We start from the raw sequence: 10,599 nt of genomic DNA on the forward strand, positions 1-10,599 counted from the left end.
CATTCTGTAGTCCCATGATTAGGTCTCGGTCTTTTAGTAAGCTTATGCCTCTAGACTGTGAACTTCACAAGTGTTTTAAATTTTTTTCTCTCTTTTAAGTGGATCCGGTGCTAGTGTGGGTAGGGATTGTATATTTCCCTTCCCCCACACCCTGGTCAGTTATGCTCTGATAATACCCAAGCAGGTCAGGTTCTGGTCAACTAGTCTTTCCTCGGGGCAGTCTTTGTTAAGAAGAACAGAACGCTCTGATGAATTTCAAAATGGTCCTTTTCCCACTTGCCCTGCCAGAAGCACAAGGGGATTTTCTCTAATATTTACTGTGGGAACCCGCTTGAGGTCCTGGAGGTAAACCACAAAATTGTGGATGTCTTCCTATGACTGGGTCCCCCTGGAGTTTTTAACTCTCAGAGTTGTCCCCACTGAGCTGCGTCAATTACAGTTCCGGTTTTCCTACCCGGGCGCTGGTTCTGCAGCAGGGTCTGCTGGTGAGTATCTGCCCTGGAAAGTTGTTATTGCCTGTGTTTGCCTCTCCGTCTCTCCAATCTTGGGGGCAGTGGTTTACCCTGTATCCTCACCTCTGTTCAGCTTTTTACTTGTTGTTAAGACTGAGTGGCAAAAGCTCCTACAGGGAGAACTGGAAACCAGAAGCTATCTAAACGGGCCATATACACTTGAAGAGAATGTATATTCTGTGGTTGTTGGATGTAGTGTTCTATATGTGTCAGTTAGTTCAAGTTGATTAATTGTATTGTTCAAATCTATATTATTTCTGATATATATATTTTTTGCTTGTTGTATCAGTTACTGCATGAAGCATGTTAAAATTTCCAACTGTGATTATGGGTTTGTCTACTTCTCCTTTTAGTTCTGTCAACTTTTGCTTGACGCTTTTGAGGATGTTATTAGGTGCATGCATGTTTAGGATTGTTATACGTTCCTAATTAACCCATCTTAAATTATGAACGGTCCCTTTTTAACTCTTGTTATACTTTTTTTTTTTTCGTGAGGAAGATCAGCCCTGAGCAAACATCTGATGCCAATCCTCCTCTTTTTTGCTGAGGAAGATTGGCCCTGGGCTAACATCCATGCCCATCTTCCTCTACTTTATATGTGACGCCGCCACAGCATGGCTCGACAAGCCGTGCGTCGGTGTGTGCCCAGGATCTGAACCCACAAAACCCTGGGCCACTGCAGTGGAGCGCGCGCACTTAACCGCTTGTGCCACTGGGCCGGCCCCTCTTGTTATAGATAAGTCAACTTATCTAAAGTTGACTCTGATATTAATACGGCCACACTAGCTTTTTTTACTTTTGGTTAGTGTCTGCATTGTACATCTTCTCCGTTTCTTTTACTCTAAATCCATCTATGATTTTATATTTAAAGTGTGTTTCTAATAAAAAGTGTATAATAGGATCTTGTTTTTCATCCAGCCTGTCAGTATTTTCCTTTCACTCAAGTGTTTATTTTCATTTACATTTAATATATTTGGTGATATAGTTGTGTTTAAGATTACTGTGTTAGTTATCTATTGCTGCGTAACAAATCACCCCCAAAATTTACTGGCTTAAGACATCAGCAATCATTTATTATATCTCAGTTTCTATAGGTTAGGAATTCATGAGTGGCTCGTCTGTATGATAGTTCAAAATTCTCTACATCCTTGCCAACGCTTGTTCTTGTCTGTCTGTTTTATTATAGCCATCCTACTGGGTTGAAGTGGTATCTCATTGTGGTTTTCATTTGCATTTTCCTAAAAACTAATGATCTCAAGCATCTTTTCACGTGCTTTTTGGATACTTGCATATATTCTTTGAGAAATGTCTACTCAGATCTTTTGCCCACTTTAAAATTGGGTTGTCTTTTTATTATTGAATTGTAAAAGTTCTTTGTATATTCTAGATACAAATCTCTTATCTGATCCGTGATTTACAAATATTTTCTTTCATTCCGAGAGTTGTCTTTTTACTTTCCATATGTTATCTTTTTTTTTCCTTTTTATTTATTTATTTATTTTTTTGTGAGGAAGATCAGCCCTGAGCTAACATCCATGCTAATCCTCCTCTTTTTGCGGGGGAAGACCGGCTCTGAGCTAACATCTATTGCCAATCCTCCTCCTTTTTTTCCCCCCAAAGCCCCAGTAGATAGTTGTATGTCATAGTTGCACATCCTTCTAGCTGCTGTATGTGGGATGCGGCCTCAGCATGGCTGGAGAAGCGGTGCGTCGGTGCGCGCCCAGGATCTGAACCCGGGCCCCCAGTAGTGGAGCGCGCGCACTTAACCGCTAAGCTACGGGGCCAGCCCTGTTATCTTTTTTTTTTTTTTTGCTGAGGAAGATTCACCCTAAGCTAACATCTGTTGCCAATCTTCCTCTTTTTTTTGTATGTGAGCTGCCACCACAGCATGGCCACTGACAGATGAGTGGTGTAGCTCTGCACCTGGGAACCAAAGCTGGGCCACCGAAGTGGAGCACGCCAAAGTTAACCACTAGGCCACCGGAGCTGGCCCTCTATGTGCTATCTTTTGAAGCACAAAACCTTTTAATTTTAATGAAGTCCACCTTACCTATTTCTCCTTTTGTTCATCTCCATTTTTAAAGGCTTTTACCACTGGTATAGAATTCTAGGTTAACAATTCATTTTTTCATTCAGTGCTTTAAACATGTTATTCCATTGTCTGTTGGCATGTATTATGGGTTGAATGGTGTCCCCCACAAAAAGATACATAGAAATCCTAATCTCTAATACCTCAGAATGTGACCTTATTTGGAATAGAGTCGCTGCAGATGTAATTAGTTAAGAAGAGGTCATACTGGAATAAGGTGCATCTCTAATCCAATATGACTGGTGTCCTTATAAGATGATGGCCATGTGGAGACAGAGACACAGGAGAATGTCATGTGAAGATGGAGGCAGAGACTGGAATTATGCAGCTGTGAGCCAAGGAATGGCTGGTGCTGTTGGAAAGCCAGAAGGAGGCAAGGAAGGATTTCCCTACAGGCTTCAGAGAGAGCAGGGCCCTGCTCACACCTTGATTTCAGACTTTTAGCCTTCAGAACTATGAGACAAGAAATTCTTGCTTTAAACCACGTAGTTGGTTGCACTTTGTTATGGCAGCCCTAGGAAACTGAGGCAGCCTCCCTAGTTTCTGTGGAAAAGTCGGCCACTTATTTGTTTTCCCCTTGAAAGTGGTGTATCTCCTCCTCTCTGGATGCTATGATTTTCAGTTTGCTTTGGTTTCAGCAATTCTACCATGAAATGCCTCGGCGGTGGTTCCCCCCCACACACTTTTTTATACTACTGGGAGTTCACTGAGATTCTTTAATCTGTTGAGTTGATGTTCTTCCCTCATTTTGGAAATTTCTTCAAAAAATGCTTCTTAAAAATGGCTTCTGGACCCACGCTCTCTCTTCTCTCCTTATGCTACCCCAGTTATACATGTGATAGATCATTTGGTGGTGCCCACATATTTCATGTGCATCTTTTGTGGTTTTTTTCCTACCATTCTTTTGTCTTAGAGCTTTGTTGTGGGTAATTCCTATGAACCTGTCTTCAAGATTACTGCTCTTCCCTTCTGTTATCAGCAGGCTGCTGTTAAATCCTTCAAATGAGTTCTTTTATGTATAATTTACATATAATAAAATGTACACTGTAAGTGTACGGTTCATTGACTTCTGAAAAATATATACACTTGTGTAATCACCATACAAATCAAGGTATAGAACATATTTATTATCCCAGAAGGTCTTTTGAGCCTCTTTCCAGCCAATCTTAACTCCTCCAGGCCATCACGGATCTGATTTATATCACAACTGATTAGCTTTGCCTATTCTAGAATTTCATACAAATGAATTCATATCATCTGTACACTTTTGGGACTGGCTTCTTTCTTTCCACATGATGGTTTTGGATTCATCCATGTTGCATGGATGTAGCATATTCCTTTTTATCCACGAGCGGTAATCCATTGTATGAATATACTGCAATTTACTGTTAATGAACATTTGGGTTGTTTCCAGTGTTTTGATATTATGAATAAAGCTTCCGTGAACATTTATGTCAAGTCTTTTTGTAGACACATGTTTTCATTTCTCTTGGGTAAATACCCAAAAGGGATTTCTGAGTCATAGGTTAAATGTATGTTCAATTTGACAGGAAACTCCCAACCTGTTTTCCAAAGTGTGGGTACCATTTTACACTCCCTTCAACAATATGTAAGAGTTATCTTGCTCCACATTTTTGCCAATGTTTGGTATTGTCAGTCTTTTAAAATTTTAGCCTTTCTAGAAGATCTGTAGTGATATCTCTTTGTGGTATTAATTTGAATTTCCCTGGTGATTGTAAATGTTGAATATCTTCATGTGTTTCTTGGCCATTCATATGTCTTCTTTTTGGAAGCTTTCAAGGCTTTTGCCCATTTTAAAGTTGGATTTTTTAATCTTTTGATTATTGAGTTGTAAGGGTACTTATATATTCTGGATTCAACTTCTTTTGCAAAATACATATTGAAAATATTTCCCCCCAGGTTTTGGCTTACATTTTCCTAATTATGTCTTTTGAAGAACAGAAGCTTTTAATTTTGATGAAGTCCCATTTATCTTTTTTTTTTTATAGTTAGCGCTTTTAGTGTCTTGTCTAAAAAATCTTTGCCTACTCCAAGTTAATGAAGATTTTCTCCTATGTTTTTTTCTAGGAGTTTTATATTTTTAGCCTTTACGTTTAAGTCTATGATTCATTTTGAGATAATTTTTGAGTGTGGTGTGTTAGTTTCAGTTTTGTTCATGCAAATATCTAGTTGTTCCCAGCACCATTTATTGAAAAGATGATCTTTTCTTCCTATAGAATTATGTAGACATATTTATAGAAAAGCAATTGTGGCTCTATTTCTGGGCTCTCTGTTCTGTTTGTGTGACACATATGCTTACACCAATATCACACTTTCTTGATTACTGTAGCTTTATAGAAAGTCTTGAAATCAGATAGTCAAGCCCTCCATCTTTGATATTCTAAGTCCATGAATTTCTTTACAACCTTTAGAATCAGCTTGTCGTTTTCTATAAGAGTTTGCTGGGATTTTGATTGGTTTCATTTCTGGACCTTTTATTCTATACCACTGATCTATTTGTCTGTCTTTATACCAATAACACACTGGTTACTCTAGTTGTATAATAAATCTTGAAATCAGATAGTGTTAGCTTTGCAACATTGTTATTTTTTGAAGTTCCCTCAGCCACTCTTGGTCCTTTGCATTTCTATGTGACTTTGAGTATCAGCTTGTAAATTTCTACAAAAAAAGATAGCTGGGATTTTGATTGGGATTACATTGAATCTATAGGTGAATTTGAGGAGAACTGACATCTTAACAATGTGAGCTTCTCCGTTTATTTAGGTTTTTATTAAATTCTCTCATCAATGTTTTATAGTTTTCAGTGCCCACATCCTGCACCTATTTCGTTAGCTTTATATATAAGTATTTTATATGCTATTGGAAATGATATTTTTAAATGTTACTTTCCAATTGTTTGTTAGTAGTATCTAGAAATACAATTAATTTCTTATATTGACCTTGTATCTTGCAACCTTATTAAAATCACTTATTAGTGCTAGTTTCTTTTTGGTTAGAATACTTAGGATTTTCTATGTACATAATCATGTCATCCACAAATAAAGAGAATTTTACTTCTTCTTTTCCAATCTGTTACCTTTTATTTCCTTTTTCCTGCCTTATTGCCCTGGCTGGAATTTCCATTACAATATTGAATAAAGGTGGTGACAGTGGACCTCCTTATCCTGTTTTTGATCCTAGAGGGAGAGTGTTCAGTCTTTTACCATCAAGTAAAATGTTAGTGGAAGTCTCCGTAAATGCCTTTTATGAAGTTCAGGAGATTTCATTCTATTTCTAGTTTGCCAAGAATTTTTATCATGAATGTGTGTTGAACTATGTCAAGTTGTTTTCTTCATTTATTGAAATGATATTATTTTTCTCCAAAATTCCACTAATGTGGTGAATTTCACTGATAGATTTATGATGGTTAAATCCATCTTGCAGTCTGGAATAAATCCCGCTTGGTCAAGAGGTATTTTCCTTGTATATATTGCTGTAGTAGATTTGTTAATATCTTGTTAAGGACTTTTGTATCCATGTTCACGAGGGATATAGGTGGTACTGTTCTTTTATTGTAATGCTTTTGTCTCATGGGTTTTTTTTTTTTTTTTTACTCAGGGTAATGTTGGCCTTGTTAAATGAGTTAGTAAGCATTCTTTCCTCCTCTCTGCTCTGAAAAAGTTTATGTAGGATTGATATCTTTCCAAAATGTTTAATAGAATTCAACTGTGAAGCTGTCTGGCCCTTACATTTTCTTTATGGAAAGGTTTTTAATTATGAATTGATTTCTTTAATAGTGATAGTGCTATTCAGATATCCTATTTCTTCTTGTATCAATTTTGGTAATTTGGGTGTTTCAAGGAATTTGTCCATTTAAACTAAGTTGCCAAATTCATTGGCATAATATTGTTCATAGTGTTCTTTTTTTATTCTTTTAATTTCTTTAGGAAATGCAATGAAGTCCCTTCTTTCATTCCAGAATTTAGTAATTTTTTTCATTTACTTTCTTGATGTAATCTAGTAAGAAATTTATTGATTTTATTAACCTTTCCAAGGACCCAATTTTTAAAAAACTGAATTTCCTTATTTTGGGTCAATTTCCTGTATAATTGGTGTCCATTATTAAGTTTAAATTTCTTTCCTTCTATTTACTTTGAGTTTAATTTGCTCTTCTTGTCCTAGCCTCTTACAGCGGAAGCTTAGATCATTGACTTTAAACTCTATTCTTTTCTAATATAAACATTTAAATATATAAATTTCCATTTTGAGTTAAATTTTGTATATGATCTTTATATTTAAAGTGCATTTCTTATGGGCAGCATATAATCCACAACAGATAGTCCAGCCTGACCTTCTGTGTCTTTTGTGTGTGTGCGTGTGAGGAAGATCAGCCCTGAGCTAACATCCATGCCAATCCTCCTCTTTTTTGCTGAGGAAGACTGGCCCTGGGCTAACATCTGTGCCCATCTTCCTCCACTTTATATGGGATGCTGCCACAGCATGGCCTGACAAGCGGTGCATTGGTGCGCGCCCGGGATCCGAACCAGGGCCGCCAGCAGCAGAGTGCGCGCACTTGACCGCTACGCCACGGGGCCGGCCCCCATGTCTGTCTTATAATTGGGTGTTTACCTAATTTAGGTTCATTGTGATTATTAGTATGGTTAGGCAGAAATCTATCATCTTGATTTTTTAAAAATGTCTCATTTGATCTTTATTTTCTTTTTCCACCTTCTTTTGGACTAATCAAGTATTTTTTTATGATTCCATTTTCTCTTTGTAGTTTTATTAGCTATAGCTCTTTGCTTTGTTATTTTAGCTTTGCTCTAGAGTTCATGTTATTCATCTTTAACTTATCGCAGACTACCTTCAAATGGTCTACTAGCAATTCACACATGGTGAAAGAACCTTGCTGGTGTATTTGCATTTCCTCCTTCCCAGCGTTTGTGCTATGATCATGCATTTTACTTTTACACGTTATATACTCCACACCACATCATAATGATTTTTGCTTAAACAGTCAATTTTCTTTTAAAGAGATTTGAATAGTAAGAAAAAGAGCTTGTATATTTACCCAAAGAGTTACCATTTCTGACGCTCTTCATTCCTTTGCGTAGACCCAAGTTTCCATCTGGTATCTTTTTCCTTCTGCCTGAAGGGCTCCCTGTAACGTTTCCTGTTGTGCACACAAGTCTACTGCTGATAAACAATTCAAGCTTCAGAATGTTGAAAAACTCCTTTTTGCCCTCAGTTTCTTAGAGTTTTAAAACTTTTTTAAATTGCGGTAAAATATACATAACATAAATTTGACCGTCTTAAGCATTTTTAAGTGCAGAATTCAGTAGCATTAAGTTGATTTACATTGCTTTGCAACCATCACCACCATCCATCTCCAGAACTACTTCGTCGTCCCAAACTGAAACTCTGTACCCATTAGACATTAAATCCCCAGCCCCTCCTACCCCCATCTCCTGGCAATACTATTCTATTTTCTGTCTCTATGAATTTGACTACTCTATCTACCTCATATAAGTGGAATCATATGGTATTTGTCCTTTTGTGACTAGCCTATTTTGCTTAACATAATGTTTTCAAGGTTCATCCATGTTGTAGCACGTATCACAATCTTCTTCCTGTTCAAGGCTGAATAATATTCCATTGTATGGACATACCGCATTTTGTTTATCCATTCATCTGTCGATGGACACTTGGGTTATTTCACCTTTTGGCTATTGCAAGCAATGCTGCTCTGAATATGGGTGTACCAATATCTGTTTGAGTCCTTGCTTTCAATTCTTTGGGGTATATACCTGGAAGTGGAGTTGCTGGATCATATGGTAATTCTATGTTCAATTTTTTGAGGAACCTCCATACCGTTTTCCATAGTAGCTGTGCCGTTTTACATTCCAACCAGTGATGCACGGGGTTCCAGTTTCTCCACATCCTTGCCAACACTTATTTTACTTTTTTTTTTTAAATAATAGCCACCCTAATGGGAGTGAAGTGGTATCTCATTGTGCTTTTATTTGTATTTCCCTAATGCACATCTTTTCATGGGTTTATTGGCCATGTGTGTATCTTCTTTGGAGAAATGTCTATGCGAATCTTTTGCCCATTTTTGAATTGAGTTGTTTGCTATTTTGTTGTTGAGTTATGGTTCTTTTTCTATGCTGGATATTAGTCCCCGATCAGATGTATGATTTGTGAATATTTTCTTCCATTCTGTCAGTTGTCTTTTCACTCTTCATAGTGTTCTTTGATGCACAAAGTTTTTAATTTAGATAAAGTCTAATTTATCTATTTTTTTTCTTTGATTGCCTGTGATTTTGGTGTCATACTTAAGAAACCATTGCCAAATCCAGGGTCATGAAGATTTTACCCGATGTTTTCTTCTAATAGTTTTATAGTTTTAGCTCTTAATTTAGGTCTCCAATCCTAATTTTTATATATTGTGTAAGGTAAGGGTCCAACTTCATGCTTTTGCATGTGGATATCCAGTTTTCCTGGCATCATTTGCTGAAAAGACTTTCTGATCGCCATTGAATGGTCTTGGCAACCTTGTCAAAAAAAATTTTTCATCATATATGTGAAGGCTTAGTTCTGAACTCTCTATTCTTTTCCATTGGTCTATATGTCTGTCCTTATGCCAATACTGCACTGTTTTGATTACTGCAGCTTTGTGGTAAGTTTTGAAATCAAGAAGTGTGAGTCCTCCCATCTTGCTCTTCTTTTTCAAGATTGTTCTGACTATTCAGGGTTCCTTGAAATTCCATATGAGTTTTAGATTGGATTTTTCTATTTCTGTAACAAACACTGTTGGGATTTTGATAGAGATTGCATTACATCTGTAGATCTCTTTGGGGAGAACTGTCATGTTAATAATATTAATTCTTCCAAATGGATGTCTTTCCATTTATTTGGGTCTTGTTTAATTTCTTTTTTTTTTTTTTTTTTTTTGTGAGGAACCTAGACCCGAGCTAACATCCGATGCCAGTCCTCCTCTTTTTGCTGAGGAAGATTGGCCCTGGGATAACATCCTTCCTATCTTCCTCTACTTTATATGGGATGCCACCACAGTATGGCTTGACAAGCACAAGCAGTGCATCTGTGCACGCTGGGATCTGAACCTGCGAACCCTGGGCCACCGCAGCAGAGTATGCACACTTAACTGCTACACGACCGGGCTGGCCCAGGTCTGGTGTAATTTCTTTCAGCAATGTTTTTTAGTTTTCAGTGTCTTTTAGTTCTCTTTGTCTCTTATCAAAGAGATTAGGTTAAATTTACTCCTAATTATTTTATTCTTGTTTTCTTAATTTCCTTTTCAGATTGTTCGTTGCTAATATATAGAAATACAACTGATTTTTGTGTGTTGATTTTATATCTTGCAACACTGCTGAATTCATTTGTAGCTCAGACAGGGTTATTGTCATTGTTGATTCCTTAGGAGTTTCTACATACAAGATCATGTCATTACGAACAGAGATAATTTTATTTCTTACTTTCCCATGATTTCTTTTTCTTGCCTAATTGCTCTGGCTAGAACTTCCAGTACTATGTTGAATAGAAGTGGTGAAAGCAGACATCCTTGTTTTCATTCTAATCTTAGGGAGAAAACTTTTAGTCTGTCTCCATTGTGTATGATGTTACCTATGGCTTTTTGACATATGGCCTTTATCATGTTGAGGAATTTCCCTTCTATTCCTAGTTTATTGAGTGGCTTTCATCATAAAAGGTGTTGAATTTTGTCTAATTCTTTTCATGTCCCTCATGGACATGAATGTAAAAATAATAAAATTTTAGGAAAACAAAGCAAACAATATATAATCATGATCAAACATCATGATCAATTGGGTTTAACCTAAAAAATTCAAGATTGTCTTAACAATCAAAAACAGTCTAAGTAATCTATGCTGCCAACAGAATAAAGAAGAACATAATTTTATTACCATAAAATATGCAGAAAAAGCATTCAGCAAATTTCATCACCTATTCTTCATAAAA

The sequence above is a fragment of the Diceros bicornis genome, chromosome 34 (assembly GCF_020826845.1).
Source record: "Diceros bicornis minor isolate mBicDic1 chromosome 34, mDicBic1.mat.cur, whole genome shotgun sequence".
Lineage (NCBI taxonomy): Eukaryota > Metazoa > Chordata > Mammalia > Perissodactyla > Rhinocerotidae > Diceros > Diceros bicornis.